Source organism: Myodes glareolus, chromosome 15 (assembly GCF_982192425.1).
Source record: "Myodes glareolus chromosome 15, mMyoGla1.1, whole genome shotgun sequence".
Taxonomy (NCBI): Eukaryota; Metazoa; Chordata; class Mammalia; order Rodentia; family Cricetidae; genus Myodes; species Myodes glareolus.
Genome location: NC_142040.1, coordinates 17,360,696 through 17,381,069, shown reverse-complemented (window position 1 = coordinate 17,381,069; position 20,374 = coordinate 17,360,696). Strand labels below are relative to the sequence as shown.

At 35.1% G+C, this 20,374-nt stretch overlaps 1 protein-coding gene across 5 annotated transcripts in view; it reads left to right on the top strand.

Annotated features, from left to right (window-relative positions):
- Nucleotides 1–20,374, top strand: part of Xrcc4 (X-ray repair cross complementing 4) — a 212,661-nt gene that overhangs the window by 45,081 nt on the left and 147,206 nt on the right. The window lies entirely within an intron of this gene.

Below are 20,374 nucleotides of genomic sequence, written 5' to 3'. Positions count from 1 at the left end.
AACACAACATCAATACTACACAACACATACAAATGCACACATACTACACAACACATACAAAATACAACACACTGACACACAGGAACACATACAATGCACAGGCACAATGCACCAAGGCACCAATGCACAGGCACACCAGACACACACTGTTTTTATTTTAAGCAAAAACTTCACATTGCCTTATTAGGAACTTTTTAACTCCTTTAAGATTTTTCAAATTGACATTATTTACACTTCACAGGATCAAAGAATTCATGACTCGTCCTCATAGAGAAATCCAAAAGGTGGTATAGTTTACAGGTCAAACTGGCACCATACCAGTCAACGTCATTGAGTAAGGTGAGGGAATAGCAAGGATTGTGGGGACACAGAACTAGGGAACAATTCTCTTCAAACATGATAACCAAAACCTTGAGCAAGTCCTACTGGAAACATACAACAAAGGAGGTTTGGAGAATGTGGATGAATGTGGTCATGACAAAGCTGAGGCTATAAGTGAATCATTAACTGATAGTTAAGAATAGAGTTTATAATAGAGTTTATAGGTAAGCAGATGCCCTTATTTTTATGAATGAAAAGTAAGTAAGTACTCAGGAGTAAGGAACTATCTAATGTTCTGTTAAAATGCTGCAGTGAGGAACATCTTGAGTGAGTCTGTTGCTGTAAACACTAAGAGTCTCAGGAGAGTGGTATTATCAAGTGTACTATTATGTTGGTTATACAATAGTCAATGTTTTACAGTATCCAGATATTCTCTCTACATTTCATTTTTTTTGAAAGTAATTTTATTAAATTATAAAAGTTTCCATTTCCGCCCCTCTTCCCAACACCCTCCCACTCCCATTTGGATTCTGTATTGACAGTCTGAGAATTTGCATATAATATATCTGTAAACATAACATTATCATGTTTGGGCCAGTAGTATTGTGTTCTTCTTGTCTCTCCAATATCTTGGCTTGAAAAGGTATTAAAGGCTTCATACCTCACCAAGCCACCAGTTTATTCACTTCTTGCGACTTTCCTTAGGTATGTCATCTATTCTCAGACACTTCATTTTTGTTTGGTCTCCAGAATGTTGTCCTGGGCTTATACATTCCACCAGGAGTCATCTGGGACTCCTTTCATTTTCTGGAAGAGGATAAGCATAACCTTGTCTTAATGTTAGGAGATCATGTGGCCCTTCTATTGATTAGTTTCTAGGTCTTTTCATTTAACATGTGTTTTAGGCCATGTCTCCAAAATGTTTTTGTGCAGCAGAAAAAGTATTATTCTTTATAAGGAAGAAAAAAAATTGAGCACAGCCAAAAGTAGCATAGTATGCAGCAGTTATGGTGGGTGTTTATACCTCCTTTTTATTTTTAAAATTCACTATTTAGACAAGTATTTGATGGTGTTATTCCATAATATCTTGATCTTGAAGTAGTTTAACCTTCTGAACAGAATCATCAATCATATTTTGAATAGCACCAACCATAACATGAACAAATTTGAAACACCCAAATTCTGAAGGATGAGTAATATCAGTTTGCCAAGTGACATTAAATTTTCTCTCCTGAGGTTTAATTCTACCAGCACAGGGCAATGGATAGAAGAAGAAAAAAAAGGATAGGGATAAATGATTTGTTATGAAGTCAAGAGAATTCTAACAATTTGACCTTTAGATGAAGAAGCTCATGAGATTTTGAAATTCCTGAAAAAGGAAGTATTAGGGGCAGGGAGGAGGCTAGTGTGTTGGCTTGGGCACTAACGAATGTTGACGAGTTAGAATGACCATGATATGAGTTATAAAAGAAGGTTGTGTTCGTTGTTATATAGAAGTCTGAAGAGAGAGAAATAATTATGAGTAACATTAGTAGTGGAGTTGGGTTTAAGTCTTGTAGTTTCTAAAAGAGAAACAATTTTAACTCAATAGAGTCAGTTAAAATGGTCAATGCTGAGACACATCTAATAAGCTTTTTTTATAGCAATTTCAGACTATTGAGCTGTACAACAAGGGGTCTGTATAATCTTTTTCATGGAGGATTTGGAATTTATATAGAAGACTTAAGCTCCTTATGCACTTGAATAGCCATCTGTAAAAACAATAAAAAGCAAACTCTAGAATTTTCTGATGTAATTTTAGGTAATATCCATGGGTTATCTTCAAAAGAAATATTAAGAGGAGGTATAGGATAATGATTACTTATCAGTCATACGTTATATGTTATTGTTACCTGCAAATTATTATCAGTATGTAAGAAATAATTAACCCATGTTTTTAAATGTACAGTGGTTTCTGTAAGATCTGTGCCAGTAAATTAATTAAAATGTATCTTTATCAAGTCTATAATTTATTTTAGATGAGACGTTACAGAACATTGCAGAGAATTATGTATAAATTTTTATATTACCATTGTGTTGTTGATTTATAATTCTAATAGATGATGAGGAAGAAGGAAGGATAATTGATTGATAAGACAGCATGAGATTAATTTAAGGAACTACCACTTTATCAGCAATATTATGTAATAAACTAGTAACTTGCTTCTTTTTTGGCGGTTTTTTCTTTTTTTTTTTTACATAGTTTAACTGAGAATCTTCAGAAAGTTAATTAAGGAACAGAGCTAAATATTTAGTAGTATTAAATATGTAGGACATGCTCAATTGACATGGCCCTCAATTTTTTTTAGTAAGCGTAATTACATTGTTTGGGATGTCCTACATAGAGAGGATAATGGAAATTTGTTGTTGAGTAATAGTATATCCTAAAATTTTTTTAAGGATATGTTTTTGTATTTTATCCAGAGCTATACTTAAAATTTGTTCTTTTAGTTTAGTTAAGTACTCATTTAAGTATTGATTAAATGGGTAGCACAGGAAAATGTCATCCATATAATGAAAGATCAAAATCTTAACAAATTTAGTCAGCACTGAATTAAGTGCTTTATGTACATAATATTGAATATAATGGTGCTATTTTTCATCCCTTGTGGTAGAATTTTCCATTGATATCAGTTCGCTTAGTGTTGATTGCTTAAAGTAGAAATAGAGAATATGAAATGTCCCTTATCAGGATGTAGAGGGATAGAGAAAAAGCAATCCTTTAAGTCATGTATAATAATGAAATGTCCTTGAGGAATCATATTAGGAACAGGGAACTCTGGATGGAGTAGCATTTATGCCCCCAGAGATCATGCAACAGTTAAAATTTGTTCTTTGCCTTTTCATAATTACAAAAAATATGGGAATTCTAAGGACTGACTTCTATGTCCTACTTGCAATTATTATTGTACTAGGTGTTTGGCCTGTTTTAATTTTTAACCATTAAGGGGCCACTGATCAATCCCTACAGGGTTATCAGATTCTTCCTGTCATATTAACAGTTGTTTGGATGAATTTAATCAGTGACTCAAATTTGGGGCTGGTTATGCTTTCTTTTATTATATTCATCAGCTGATTAGTAAATAGCAGCAGTAAGTGCATCGTGCATTTGTTGTGATAAATCTCTTCCTTAGTGATATGGAGAGTGCTGAGATGACATGAGGTTGCACAGTGCAGGGGAAGACTCTTCATCAGTCCAACTTAAGACATTAGTATTTTGAAGCATCCTGTTGGCCACAACACCTTCCTTGTGGGTGGCGGCAGATGGTGGCTCCTCTAGACACTGGCCAGTAGAGGTTCCATTTTCTTTACTAATATTTGACTAATATGCCTCAGTTTCTAGATTGTCTCTAAATAAATAGTTTTCAGTGTATAAGATCACATTGGGTAGAAAACATTGCATTCTTTCTCTTGAAGGAACAACCCTGTGTGCTTAATATTCAAGGTTCCTCTCTAGTGCATGTCTGTGAGCACAAAGATCTCTATGCCCCCTACACGAAGAACTAGATGAAATAGTTGATATCATGAAATTTCCCTTAGAGAAATTGGTGGCTTATATGTTTTACCAAATCGCTGGTTAGTGTAAATATTTCTCTGTTCCAGGGGGGCCAGCTTGTTTGTCCCGGCCACCCGGCTAGCTTAGTTCTGAAATAACCACACAGAAATTGTATTGATTAAATCACTGCTTGGCTCATTATCTCTAGCCTCTTATTAGCTCTCACATCTTGATTTAACCCATTTCTATTCATCTGTATATCACCACGTGGCAGTGGCTTACTGGGAAAGATTTGGCATGCCTGTCTGTGGTGGCTCCATGGTGTTCCTCTCTCACTCTGTTTTCTTCCTCCCAGAATTCAGTTCTGTCTTCTCCGCTTTCCTAAATTCTGCTCCTATCAGGCCGAGGTAGTTTCTTTATTCATTAACCAATACAAGCAACACATAGAAAGAAGCACCTCCTACATCATTTCTCTATGTGTTTGCTTGCCAAATTGGACCTTTATGCCCAATATCACTTAAATATATCAATTCAGATAGTTTCCAGTGGCAGAATACTTTTTAAATCTTCACTTTGTTCTAGAGCATTCATACATGCTGTTAAGTTAATAATATGTGCTCCCTCTCTCTTTCTGTCTCTCTCTCCCTCTTTTTGTCTCATTTTTTAATATGGATCCTTTGGGCTATGAAATTGCCCTGTAGAACTCCCTCTCTTGTGTCCCTTAAGTTTGGGTGTGTTGTATGTTCATTTTCATTCAATTTTGAAAGTCTTTAATTTCTTTCATAATTTCTATCTTGACCCATATTTTATTTAGTGGAAACTTGTTCATTTTCCATGAGTTTGTAACGTTTATATGTCTGTTGTTGTTGGTATCTAGCTTGAATCCATGGTGATCAGATAAGATACAGGGTGTTATTTCAAATTTTCTTGCATTTGTTGAGGCTTGCTTTGTGTCCAAGTATATAATCAGTTTTGGGGAATGATCCATTAGCTGCTGGGAAGATGGTGTATTCTTTTGTGTTTAGGTGAAATGTTTTGCTATGCCCAGATCACAGAGTGCCCCCCCAAACCAAGTAGGAGACTGAGTCCTATAATAAAAGCAAAGAGGCTTTATTCTTATTATTGAAGTTTAAACTCAGACTCTCACGTGTTCAACATATTGGTGTGATTGGAGAGCCCGAGCTCAGTTGTGATGGTTTTTAATAATAGCAAAGGTTGGTGTGAGGCATTTCTAAGTTTTAGGACCTCTGATTGGATAAAATTTGTCAGGATTGTCCTGGTGAAAAGAGATGGGTGTGTCCTGGCAGGTGATTCTATCTACAATGGTTAGAACATTAGGAATTTCTTTGGATGGTCTGTTTCTGGGTGGTGCTTGGGTGGTCTCAGTTTGTGGTCCTTTTTTGAAACCAGGTAGAGCTCTAGGGTAAACTACTGAGACTCGGGCCTCTATTGAGTTTGTCATGGCTGGGTCCTACAGTGTTATGAGTTTTTTTCTTTGATGTAAGCATGTAGTGTCCTTCCCTATCTCGTCTGATTAGTTTTGATTTGAAATCTATTTTGTCAGACATTAAAATGGCTGTACCAGCTTGCTTCTTGGGCCTATTTGCTTGAAATATCTTTCCATAATTTTACCCGGAGTTGATTTTTCTTCTAAATATTAAGGTGTGCTTCTTGGATGCTACAGAAGAATGGATACTGTTTTCAAATGCAGTCTGTCTATGTTTTTAAAATACGGAATTAAAACCATTGATGTGAAGAGTTACCAATGAGCAGTACTTGTTGGGTTTCATCATTTTTGTTGCAGTTGAATGAGTGTTTTTCTTCCTTGTTTTGATTTGCTGGTCTGGGATTATTCCTCATAGTTTTTTTTTGGGGGGGGCGGTTAACCTCTTCATGCTGAAGTTTTCCTTCTAGAATTTTTTGTAGTTTTGTATTTGTAGATAGATACTGCTTAAATTTTTATCATGGAGTATCTTTATTTCCCCATCTTTATAATTGAGAATTTTACTAGGTGTGGTAGTCTGTGATAGCACCTATGATCTCTCAAGAGTTTGTAGAACATAAGTCCAGTCCCTTCTGGCATTTAGGGTTTCCATTGAAAATTCTGGTGTTATTCTAATGGTGTGCCTTTATATAAGGTATTTGGTCTTTTTTCCTTATTGAGTTGATCTGTACCTTTACTGCTACTTTTATTTGTCATGGATTTTTTTTTTTTTCTGGTTCCATCCATTGATGTTCTATATGCTGTTCCTACCTGGCTAGACATCTCCTTTAAGTTTGGGAAATTTTCTTCCTGGATTTGTTCAATATAGTTTATATATCTTTCATCTAGGTTTCTTCCCCCTCCTATATTTCTATTATTCATAGATTTGATCTTTTCATAGTGTTTCAGATTTTTTTTGATGTTTTCTACCTGGATTTTTTTATTTAACATTTTCTTTGAACAAGTTATCCTTTTTTTCTTTTTATCCTGTCTTCAATGCCTGAGAGTATCTCTTGCAATCTGTTGGTAAGGTTTGCCTCTGAGGTTCCTATTTGAGTTTCTAAGTATCTTTGTTTTTCAGATTTTTTCTCATTTCTTTTTGATTTCATTTCCACTTTCATATCTTGTATACTTGTTATTTCATTTCCATTGTTTATATTTCTATAGATTTCATTAATGAATTTATCCTTGTCCTCTTTAAGGTTCTTGAGCATATTCATGATAGCTATTTTGATGTCCTTGTGTTGTTCTTCATTTCTGTTACATTTTTCAGGGTCTGTTACAGTAGATTTGTTGGGCTCCAGTGGAGACATATTGTTTTGGGATTTATTTATTTATTTATTTACTTACTTACTTATTTATTTTGCCAATGTCTAGGCATCTGGATTTGGGATGTTTGTACTTCTAGGTGCATAGGAGACTTCTAGGAGATATCTGGTCTCCTTAGTTTCTGCTGCCCTTTCTTTTTCTTAGAAGAGTCTCATGGTTGTGTTTCTCCTGGTAAGGAATTCTTCCGAAATCCTGCCAGTTGTGGCTGCTGGGAGTCCTGAGTATAAAGTGTAAAGTGTTTTTAGATATTCAAGCTGACTGGAAATGGGCTTGAGGGGTGCTGGGGTTTGGTAGTTGCTAGTTTCTGCAGTAGGGAGGAATGCTGGATATGCCACCATGATCTGCATAGAATCCTGGGGAATGGGGGAAGAAAGGAAGAGAGGCCTCAACTAGTGGTCTGTGGGTAAGATTACAAAGATGGGGGTACGATTAAGGGACTGAACATGGAGAACAGGAGGGAGAGAGGTGTTCCCTACCATATTCATTGGCTGGCTTGGTGACCTGTTCCCAGTTAGGTCCTGTGGGAGTTGGCAGTTGAGCCAAAGGGAAGGTGTAGTTCAGGAAGGCTCATTCTCATATAGATTAGAGAGCCTATATGTCATGTGGGCTTTCCGAAGTGCCTGATTCCCAGCCTGGCTTGAAGGATGGGTTCCTAGGGAATGCCATATTATCATTTCCTAACAATTCCTATATGTTTGGATGAATCCAGTGATAGTTCTTTGTGATAAATCTTGAAATAAGAGAAATTTCCTCTTTATGTGGTATTTTGTTCATAGATAACCAAGTGTAGAATTTTTTTTAAATAACTAAAGTACAATGAAGTGTGTAAAGTAAATTAGGCAATTTCTGGTATATAATGGTTTGGTTTATTTAAATTTAGGAAATATATGTAAAAGATATGTCACTGCATTCTATATTTTTATTCCACATTGTAATTTAATATTAGCATAATATAGTTAACGTTAAAACAAATATATTATTCATCCAAAGATCCAAATAATTGTAATATTTTAAATTATAGTTATTGGTCTCTTTTCCATCTTTTGAAGCAGTGACAAAGAAAATTTTATAATATATTTTGAAACAGTTGAAATAATTTTGAAACATTATTGCACATTCAAAATAATATTTGCTATAAAGGGTGCTTTTGTGAGAAGTGCTTTGTAAATGTGTGGTTTCACTGGCTTTCCACACAGTTCTCTACCTCTAGTACCTTGTAGGTTTTCTGTAGAACAGCCCTTTGAGAACTGACTCATTGTTTTTCCTTACTATTTCAGTAACAATTTGTTTGTTATAGTGTGCTTTAAGCCAGCTGTGACATCAGAATGGACCACCCACAGAGAGGGGTGAGGGATTAGTGAGCTCAGGCTAAATCGCTGCCACCTAAGCAAATATTGCCCACTCTGTGATTTGATGCCTGGCCTAAGTGGCTACTTAGGAGTGACTCCTTTTAAGTGCCTGAGCTACTGAGATAGAACAAGTAATAAGCACTGAAACTAACTTGATTCAAATTTGAAATCTGATATTAAATTTTTGAATGGTGGTCACATTTTAATATTTACTTTAATTTTTGTATCATATGGTCTTGTAATAACTTTGAGGAAAATTCAAGCATATTTTCATGCAATTTACTCATTCGTAAGACATTTTATTTGCATTATTTGTCTGTATAGTTTGGGTTTAGTGGAATTAGACAATATTAAAAAAGGAGTTACAATTCTGTTGGATATCCTTAAATTGTAAATACATGTAATACACAAAATAAAGTAAATGCAAAGTTTCTTGGTATTTAAAGCTTCCTAAGCATGATTTGGAAGGTCAGAATTTGAAAGATAACTATTTGTGAGGTTTGGTAATAGATTGCTATACCAGCAGAGGTCACTTAGAGTGCAGAGAATTTTCCAGGTAGTATAATGAAATGTTCAGTTAAGAACAATGCCTGCTCACAAGTGTGATATAATGATTCAATTGTTACAGAAAATTAGGTGCAATGGGACTGCATTGCATGGAAATTAACTTCCTATGGCATTGATTGCTTGCTCACATAAACGCATGTGAACATGTATACACATAAACATGCACATGCAAGCATAAACACAGAAACAATTATACACTTGAATACACATACAGTAGCACATATGTATACATACAAACACATGAACACACACACTAGAACATATACATATACATACAGAAACATAAAACACATACATAAATATAAAACATTCATATATACACACATCATACATATACATAGACACATGTGCACACATATTCATATATACTTAAAATATACATATACCATATACACAAGTATAAATTCATGCATATACATGTAAATATACAGATATATTCACATATGTTTGTCTATTCATATACATGCAAGTGTTTGCATCCACATTACACACATACGCACACATGCACATTCACATGTATATCAACATACATATATACATTCAAAAAATATACACATATATACATACATATGCATAATAAATTCTTGCATAAGTGGGATAAATAGAGTTAATGAGAAATTATAGTACCCACTCCAGGATGTATTTAAAAAAAATACATCCTATAGTTTGGGGAATTCTTTTTCTTTCTTACAGTTATAAGTGAGTACAGAGGATTTCTTTAGTTTCCTGAGTTTGGAATTGTTTCCTCCATAATAAATATTATTACCTATTCAGAAGAGTTCATGTTTGTATATTTTATAGTCTCCTGGCCAAGAGGAATTGTACTGTTGTGGCATTTATCTTATTAGATATAGATCTTTAAGATAAAAATTTCAATCCAAGATTTATTTAAAATGTAAATTATGTTTTAATTAACATTCTTATAGTATGTAGTCAAATGATCCCCCCACCCCCCGGCCCTCAATGTGGAGATTTCAGTGTTATATGGCAAGTTTTTTTAAAACTTACTATCATAAATAGTTTTCTAATATTTTGTTTGTTTATATCTAATTCCAGAGTGAAGATTCATTGTTGACTGGCCTTTAACCAGAGTAATTTAAAATCTAAATCAGGGAGCAATTTCCCAAATGATCTTAGTTTTTTTTCTAATGTATCAGGACATGCACATACAATATTGTAAAAGTATAAGAATAAGCATGATTGAAATGAAATTACCAGTAATTTCAACATGTAGGGTATTCAAAAATATTTATACAGTTTTCATTTGATATTCATTTTAGTGAGAGAAACTATATTATTTTACAAAGAACAAATAAAATCACTTTAATAAGCTATTTTCTAGAATACTTACTTAAACTTATTATTTTTGCTTATTTTTCTCTAGCTTTGCACCCATAATTAGAACCAAATCTTAATGAATAAAAATAAAGTATGTGCAAATGTACAGTTGGGTGGTGGTGGCACACACTTTTAATCCAAGCACTCTGGGGTCACAGGCATATGGATCTTTGTGAGTTTGAGGCCAGCCTGGTCTACAAGAGCTAGTTTCAAGACAGGCACCAAAGCTACACAGAGAAACACTGTCTTTAAAAGCAAACAAGCAAACAAACAAACAGATACAAGTATGTAAAAGGTAATAAATGTTAAGGTAGTTGTGAAATGAGTAACTATTTATCATCTATCTATCTATCTATCATCTATCTATGTATCTATGTATCTATGTATTTATCTATTTTGAATCAGAAAGGACTTAGCACTTCCATTGTGAGATTTTAGGTCATTTATTCCAAAAGGAAATTAGCATTTTGCTTGAAATGAAGTCTCGATAAATCATCCATTTACAGACACATATTTATAGATTCTAAAGGGAGTATACCACGTTTTGCCTTTTGTGTGATAAACATTACTGAAAATTGGTGACATTAATCAAAGTGATTCCTCTGCCAACACAAGTCTGATGCCTGTAGGGATCAGTGCTTTCTCTGGGCCAGTTTTCAAGGGAAGTAACTAGACTTTCTTTTCATTCCTAGGGACACTGCTTCATCCTTGGTAGTTTGTTTTCACTTCAAACAAACAAAAAAAGTGTTTGTCTTTGAATTGTTTCTTAATTATGGCTGTGCACCTTCATGTTTCTCTTATTCTCTTCTCTGCTTCCATAGTTATGCTTGTAAAATTGATCATTTAATTTTGTATGAAGAAAAAATCTCATTGGATTGTTTACCTACTGTGTGTCCATCTGAGGAGGTGTTGTTTTTATGCTTCCAGAGAACACGTGGGCTAACAACGCCAAATTCAACTTCATGGTATTTTTAAGTTTTTGATCTTTTCTGATCATAAAATAAGAGGTTTTTTTTAATTATTTGAAAAGAATACTCATTCTTTTCCCATTTTGAAGCCTGGAATATTAACATGCAGAAGGAGGTGATTTCAGAAGAAAAAATAAGTTCCCTGATGAAAGTGGTGTGCAATGCTACTTAACTTTATATGTAATGTGAAACAGTACTGTTATTATATTACATATAAGTTTGCAGTTATGTTATATATTTGTGAAGTTGCCGTCTAAAAGAAATATATATTTTGTGAATAACAAATTAAAACAACTCATATAATTGAATGGATAATTATGTAAAATATATTTCACCCTAGTTGCTGCATCTTTTGGATAGAGCTACGTTGATTTATTTCCAATATCATTAAATTACATTTATGATATAAATTTATAAGTATTAATTTGTGCCATATACTAAATCATTTCTCTCCAGACACAGATTGAACATTTATGTTCCACAAGGGATCTTCTGAATGGTTGTTATTCACCAAGGGAAGTATCAAAGTAGGAAATTTTGTTTTCGCAATACAATTTTTATAAGTCGTTGTATTAATCCAAAAACTATCATAGAATGATGAAATCATTTTGAAGTTAACTACCTAAAGGAAAACAAGAATGTTTGTATTAGAGTTGAGGCAGCATTTATAAATAGTATAAAAATTTAAAGACTTACAGAATTTGTTAGATCAGACAGCATCATTTTTACTGTTGTGCAGTACCTTGAAAATTATATTATGTGTGTATTTCAAAATTTTAGTACTGCTGTAGAATATAAGCTGGCTAACACTTTGGCCATGATTAGAACATTCAGCTTTTATACCTCTTAAGTTTGTGTTGAGTGAGTATTTTCTCTGTGTTTGACTGACAGTGATACCTGCCCTTTGTATCACAAGGTTTGAGTACTGAGGAAACTGAGAATTCCTTTTACATTATGAAATACACTTGATAGCTATAGCTTGTTTTGTAATCAAACAAATGTTACCTATGTTTACAAATAATATTGAGCCAATTTTTCAAAACCATAAGTAAAATAAAACATTTTTCTTTTATTGTGTATGTCTTTGAATTCAAGGAGAGAGGCTGGGAAGAAGGAGGGTGAGGGAGATACGTGCAGGATGCAGGCAGGAGGAGAACACACTATAAAGAAAATTTGTGTAATGCATGCTGGTATAGATGATAAGAATTTAAAAGTCCACAATTAAAAGGGGAAAGTATTATTTATTTTTAAGTTTTGGAGAATTAAATTAATATCAGTTCTTCATTTTTTTCAGAAAGCTAAGAATAGTAGAGAATGTTTAGAACTCAGTTAAGTCCTATGAAAAGCACGTCCCAGTGCTCTTAGGGAAGATTGGTACAGGTGGAGATTGATCTCCAAGCAGGAAGCCTAAACTGATGGACAAGCTAATCTTCAAAAGTGAGACGTATAAACAAGAGACCATAAAAGTTTGTTGACATCTCATGAGGACCTACTTTCTTCTGCTGTCCTTCTCAAATATCTAAAATGTCAGTACCTAAAACTAAACAAAATGGCTGAAGAAACTGTCCAAGAATCATGAGGATCAAATGACAAACCTCATTATTAACAATGGAAGCCAATCTCTTACTTTGTTCTGTTGCAATGGTAGTAGCAGCAATTTTTATAAATCTCAATACAACTCAATTACAAGAAAGCTGTTCCAAAAGAAAAAAAAAAAGACTCTCAGATATTGGTACATGGTTGATTATTTCTATGAATGCTTTGATCCTGAATGATTAGAGTTTACTAAGTCTGGTGTATGTAATTGATGTTCAGATTTACTCTTGAAATGTAAGTAGATAACCACAAATTCCCAGACAGCAAGGACATCCTGTCATATACACACAGTAATTTTTTGAGATTTTGCAAAAGCATATAATAGGTTTGTGTAAACAGATTTCCCGAGGCTTAACTTTTTGATAACCTCCAATTAATACTTTCGGGATAAATTTTCATCAGTGAAACAAAAAATAGGATACATGCTATTAGAAAAAGCTTTCAAAGAAAAGAAATCTCTTTTGCAAATGCAATAAGTTAAATGTATAAGAATGGTAAAAAATTATTGAAGGTAAAGTTTTAGGAAGTAAAAGTAAGAAAAAATAAGAGGTGAACAGCATGGGTGAAACTAACAAAATTTGATCAGTTCAGAAACTTCAGTATCCAATAAATATTTACGAAAAAATAAAAGAAGGAAATGATAGAGATTTTAAATTTATACACACATACACTCAAACACACATAAACAAAACATCAAGTCCTGTTGTGTAAGAAAACAAACATTTTAAACATGTGGATTAGTCCATTATTTAAAACTTACACTTGATTTGAATGTGTTATCTATCCTATTGTTTGCCAGAATCTACCTCTAGGTAGATGGCACATTATCCAGTTACTGTTTGTTCAGATGTAGTTTGGAAGTGGTTGTGCACACAAACTCCTGCTCCATGATGGTTTCAATTCCATACCTCACAATTCCTAAATCTGAAGTGTTCTTTGATGATTTGTTTTTATTTCTAGTTTATCCTTTTTTATGCCTTATAGTTTGAGATTATAATATTATTATATCACTTCTCCCTTCACTGTTCCCCCTCCAGTATTAACTGTTGCTGATACAGATTTTTGGGGATTGGTAAAGAGAGGGCATCTAGGAAAATACAAAAGTGATGAATGTGTAGTAAAATAGGAAAAGGGTCCATAACTTAAAAATACCCGAAACTCTCCCATAATCTCCCAATTCAAACAGTGAATTGCTGTTATACTTTCAAACTTATTTGTAAGACATAGTTTCCTTCTTTTAGTATTTGATTGTAGTGGAACTGTCAGTCTGTCTTATTTGATGGAGATCGTGAATACGTTTGAAGGCAGTGGGAATGATTGACAGAACCCTTGCAAAGAACTTAAAAAGCACTGACTGTTTAGTCACACCATCTCCACTAAAACATTGTACAGAATGAAAAACCAAAAGCAAAGTTTTGGATTTCAGGAATTTGATGAAATAATAATGGTACAGTTACGTGTCGCCAATGCGTGAAAATGTAGAGTGGACTTTTTGTTCTGATGGTGAGTGAAGTAACATCTTACTTGCTTAGGTTGAATGCCTTCTTTATGTACTGATGACTTCCTCCAAGGAAAATATAGAAGCTACTTTTAGTCATGACTAAAGGAATCCGGTGTGATTTGTATAGTGTAGAAACTCATTAAAATTGATAAATGAGCCTGTTGGCACAGGGTTGTGATCCCAGGTTCTCAGAAGTGTGAGGTAGGAGGATTGCAAGGTCAAGGTCTATGTGTGATTAAGGCAGCATGTGAACAACGTTCTGAGAGTATTTCTCAAAATACAAAACAAAAAGAAGGCTGAGGTATAGCTGAGTGGTAAAGACTTCCCTACCATGGAAAAGGGCCCATGTTCAAACCAGAACTTATGACTAAAATATGTGTTCACAGCTTGCAACCTTATTGCATTGAAAATATCATGGTGGCAGAATTCACATTTGTAAAATACCTAAGACACATGATGTCATCTCTTGTAATATTCTGCTTATGTTCCTAGGAGAACCTCTGACAGGCTGAAAGCTGTAATTTTATCTTAGCACTTAACAGTTTTGAGTCTTATTAGTAGATGAGTTCTCCTACATAAACTTCAAAGATTTTCAGTTGTTCTGTAATTTTATTATTAATATAAATCCATAGAATTTTATAATAACATTGAAGTACATAGAATTTTATATTTAAATAGTTTGTTAAATATAAACAGTTAGAAAATATCCTAATTTTAATATCCTTTAAAATATTTCTTCAATCTGAAATATGTCATGTGCTAAAAATTAAAAATTAAAAATAGAAAGACAGGGTTTACAACTTCTAAAACTAAAAATTAAATTTATCAAATTGATTTTCTGATATACTACAGATAACATTTAATGGTAGGCTATGTCATTAAGTATTATCAACCAGGGAACATTAAATTATTTTGAGGGCACCCAAACAGAAAAAAATCTTAAGAAGCTTATGCACAACTCAAATAATTAGCTTTCAGATTCACAATCACACATTGTTCATATTGACTAATTCTTTTGCATCCATAATTAAATGCAATTAAGTGTGTAAGTATATGTAGTCCAAATGAAAATGTCTGTGCCAGGAATGCCTTCGTACAGTGTGCCATAATCACTGTTTATATAACATGAATTCTTTATTCTTACGTCACAAAGTGGCTTTTCAGAATTCTCATCAGGTGGTGTTTTCATATATGAAGTCTTTGAGTTTCTTTTAAATGCTTTTTCATGCATTGACTTTTCATAGTCTGTAGACTGAGCACTGCGGTGCCCAGAAGATAGTACAGACCTCTGTCTTTAAGGAGAGTGCGTGTGTGGTGGGGGTGATCCTGCAGGGTTCAGGAGAGCAGGTGTGGAGTGGAGGGTGATCCTCTACAGGTCATGAGAGCATGAGTAAGATAAGGTAATCCTGTGGGGGATCAGGAGAGCGTGACCAGGGTGGGGTGATTCTGCAGGGTTTCTTGCTTTCTTCTCTCACTTTAGAAAAAGGCTCAAGTCAAATTTGGTTACTTGGAAATCATTATATTTTAAATTTATAATGATACTTTAATTTGTCAATTTAACTTCTTGTGAGTAGACGCTTATGTAATGTGTCAATCGTGTGAAGTTGATTCTCTTGTCTTCCCACCTTATAGAGAGGGATTGAATGCAGAAGACAGTATGTAGCTAGTTGTGGCCACTGTGTTAGCTTGGCTTAGGATATCTGCTTGTACTTTTACTTTAAAGAGAGACCTTTGTGATTGCAAATATTCTGTCTAATAAAGAAGAGAATAAAATCATGCCTGATTGATAAAGTTTTGAGGACTAGTGATTACTAACACAGATAATACCTACATTTTAAGGTCATATCAGTTGTATATGGCTATTCCAGAGCTTCAGTAGACTTAATGCAAACAGATGGCTTGGTTGCTGCAGTTTCCTTGTGAAATATTATATTCTTTCTTTCATTATGTTCTTATGTCTTGTTTATGAGAAGTATAATTAACTTCAATAAATAAACCATGTTTTATACCTTGTCCTTGAATCTGCATACGTTTGGTGCAGTGAACTGTTGGTTTGCTGATTGCAGCAATTTGAATGTACTATTATCTTAAATTGCGGTTTGGCATATACCTTTAAATTAATCTTTTTGTATTGCTATTAAATTAAAGTGGTTACATAAAATTTAAGTTCAATTATTTTATCATAACATATTTGCAATTAGGCTGAGGTGCCCAACTATCTTTTGTCATCTTTTTACTAAACCACTGTGCTTTCCTTGAATGTCACTGAACTGATGATTATTGAGTCATGGCTAGGAAATAAAGTTAAAGTAATTGTATTTTATTATTTCATTTTCAGATGCTCATTTTAATAATTGTCAACATGTAATAGTAACCTGTGAAATTTACCAGCTTCTGTTAACTCCTGATCATTTTTCAGCTTTTTTTTAAAATTTGGTTGAAGTCCTAAATGTATATAGAAAGCATCTCATTAGTGTTTATTGTGTATCCACTAAAACATTTTACAGCACGGAGTCACTTGATCATTTTCTGCATTGTGTTTAACATACTTTTGTTCTCTATACATTTTGAAGTTATTTTGTTTCTGGAAACATAAATAAAGAACAGATGGCTGTTCACACCTCAGTTGGAATACCAGGGGACAGAGGACTTTCATCATGTCCCTGTGGTCCCGTGCTGGCTCTCATGTGGTGGACATCTGCGTCTGTTTGGAATCATTCCTGCTGCTGTTGGAGCCTCCTGGGGCTGGTGTCAGTCCTCCTCTCCTTACTCGAAGGCAACTGGGTTTTCTCAGGCTTTTATTACTTGAAAGACAAGCCCAAAATATGAGAACAAGAGTCTTTAAACATACCGAGTATGCTACTCTTGTTTTAGAATGTCCTGTATATCTATATAAACTTTCCTTATCCTTAATTGATATGTTTAGTAGGCATCTTTTATACTTCTAAGCCTCCTGACAGCATACAAAACATTATAAAGCAAATGTGATTTGGTAAGTTCAGAGAAATGACTAAATGTAACCATTGGAATCATGGGATATATGAACACGATTCTAGGATTAAGGCCTTTAATATCCAAATAATGGACAAACACGTAAGAGTTTATACTTTGGCATGGTCTTAATTTTATATAGCAGTAAATTTCAATTTCACACCACAGGTTCTTAAGTGAGAGAGTTGCCCTTTTTGTTGTCACATATGAAACTTAGTTCTCTTCTTGTCATTGCATTATTTTAAATGTTGAAGTAATGTGTCTTTTTGGATAAATGTTTAAGAAGAAAGAACATTTTAGAGAGTATTAAGCAGTCCTGTTTTATTGAGATAGAACAGATATATCAGAAACAAATTATAAGACAGCTTTGTAGCCTTGAAAATGCTATAAGCTTGTAAAAAGTTTATTTTTTAAAATGCTCATAATTATGAAGATCTTAGAAGGCCCAACCAGTATAACAAAGATCATCTAATGGGATGTTAAGTGAAATGTTATGGTAGAGGGTATTATTATTCTTAAGGAAAACAACTAAAATTTTTAAGTTAATATTTTTTGCAAATTACTCAGAATTGTAGTTAAATCCTTAAAAACTAACATGGTTAATCCCAAATGATCCCTGATAGCCAGCTAAGAAATTATATAATAAGGCCTAGGAGATGCCAGCAGTTAAGAGCACTCTTTGCTCTAGCAAAGAACCCAGGTTTGGATCCCAAGTCCACATTGTAGCTCAAACCTTCTGTTCCTTGGTGTAGAAGGTCCTTCTGTCTATGTGTTGCTTTCATTGGTTCATAAAAGAACTGCTTTGGGCCTATAGCAGAGCTGCAGGGGAACAGAGCTAGATGGAGAAAACTGAACAGAATGCTGGGAATAAGAAGGCAGAGTCACGGGGACGCCATGGATCCGCCACTGGAGATAGATGTCCTGGAACTTTGCTGGGAGGCCACGGCCTCGTGGTGATTAGTAAAAATTCAGATTAGTAAAAATGGGTTAAATGTAAGAATTAGTCAATAAGAAGATAGAGCTAATGGGCCAGCAGTGATTTAATTAATATGGGTTTTGTGTGATTATTTTGGTTCTGGACTACTGGGATGAACTAGCATTCCTTGCAACAGTTCCAGCGGTTCTGATGTCTATTTTAATATCTCTGGGCTTCCATAGGCATGCTCTACACTTGCTTACATTCAGATACATATACACATAAATTTTAAATATTTCAGAAGGAAATTATTAAGCAGAAGATATCTGCAATCTGTCCTATGCACATTTATTAAGAAATACAAAATTCTAGAGTACAGTGAATTTTGATTCATCAGAACAGTCAGAGGGTTTTTTGTTACAGTTTTTTTTAAAAAAGAATAATATCAATAAGTCATTTTATTTTTTTATTTTTTCTTCATTTATTTATTTATAAAAATTTCCACTTCTTCCCCTCCTCCCAATACCCTCCCACTCCCCCGACTCCCTCTCCTCCTCCCTCTCCAGTCCTAAGAGCAGTCAGGGTTTCCTGCCCTGTGGGAAGTCCAAGTCCCCCCCCTCCAGGTCTAGGAAGGTGAGCATCCAATCAGACTAGGATCCCAAAAAACCAGAACGTGCAGAAGAGACAAGTCTCATTGCCATTATCAATGGCGTCTCAGACAGCCCCCATGTCAGCCACTTTCAGAGAATCCAGTTTGATCCCATGCTCGTTCAGTCCCAGTCCAGGTGGCCTTGGTGAGCTCTATTCGCACAGTCTCCTTGTATCAGTGGGTGAACGCATCCCTCGCGGTCCTGACTTCTTTGTTCATGTTCTCCCTCCTTCTGCTCCTCATTTGGACCTTGGGGGCTCAGTCCATTGCTCCAATGTGGGTCTCTATCTCCATCCATCGTCTGCTGAAGGTTCCCTCTGATCCTGACTTCCTTGCTCACGTTCTCCCTCCTTCTGCTTCTCATTTGGACCTAGGGAGCTAAATCCCGTGCTCCAGTGTGGGTCTCTGTCTCTGTCTCTATCTCCATCCATCGCCAGATGAAGGTTCTATGATGATATGCAAAATATTCATCAGTGTGGCTATGGGACAAGGCCAGTTCAGGCACCCTCTCCTCTGCTGCCCAGGGAACAATCTGGGGACCTCTCCTTGGTCCTGGGAACCCCTCTAGAATCAAGTCTCTTGCAAACCCTAAAATGGCTCCCTTAGTTGAGATATACACTTCCCTGCTCCCTTATGAATCCCTACCTCCTCCCATCCCATTCCCCCAAGCTTTCCCCAATCCTCCCCTACTCCCTTCTCTCTAACCATCTCCCCTTTCTTCCACTTCCTCCCACCCCCACCCCTCCACCCCGTGCACCCGAGTTTGCCTGGCAATCTTGCCTAGTTCCACTATCCAGAAGGATAACTATATGATTTTCTTCAGGTTCACCATCTTATTTAGCTTCTCTAGGATCACAAATTATAGACTCAAAGACCTTTAACTATGGCTAGAATCCACTTATGAGTGAGTCCATACCATATTCCTCTTTTGGGGTCTGGGTTACCTCACTCAGTAAAGCATTTTCTATTTCCATCCATTTGCATGCAAAATTCAAGATGTCATTGTTTTTTACCGCTAAGTAAAACTCTAATGTATATATGTTCCACACCATCTTTAACCTTATTCTTCTATTGAGGGCCACCTAGGTTGTTTCCAGGTTCTGGCTATTACAAATAGTGCTGCTGTGAACATAGTTGAACAAATGCTTTTGTAGTATGATAGGGCATCTCTTGGGTATATTCCCAAGAGTGGAATTGCTGAGTCTTGAGGGAGGTTGACTCCCAGTTTCCTGAGAAACCGCCACACTGGTTTCCACAGTGGCTGCACAAGTTTGCATTCCCACCAACAATGGATGAGAGTTCCCCTCTCTCCACATCCTCTCCAGCATAGGCTATCATTGGTGTTTTTGACTTTAGCTAATCTGACCGGTGTAAAATGGTATCTCATAGTTGTTTTGATTTGCATTTCCCTGATCGCTAAGGAGGTTGAGCATGACCTTAAGTGTCTTTTGGCCATTCGAAGTTCTTCTGTTGAGAATTCTCTGTTCAGATCAGCACCCCATTTTTTTAATTTGGTTAATTAGAGTTTTGGTGTCTAGTTTCTTGAGTTCTTTGTATATTTTGGAGATCAGGCCTTTATCTGATGAGGGGTTGGTGAAGATCTTCTCCCAGTCAGAAGGTAGCCTTTTGTCTTACTGACGGTGTCCTTTGCTTTACAGAAGCTTCTCAGTTTCAGGAGGTCCCATTTATTCATTGATTTTAGACCAGGCTGGCCTCAAACTTGAAACCACCTGCCTCTGCCTTCCAAGTACAGGAATTAAAGACCTGAACTACCATTGCCTGGCTGGAGAGAGGATTTTTAATTTTTTTTTATTTTATTTTCAAGGTTTTC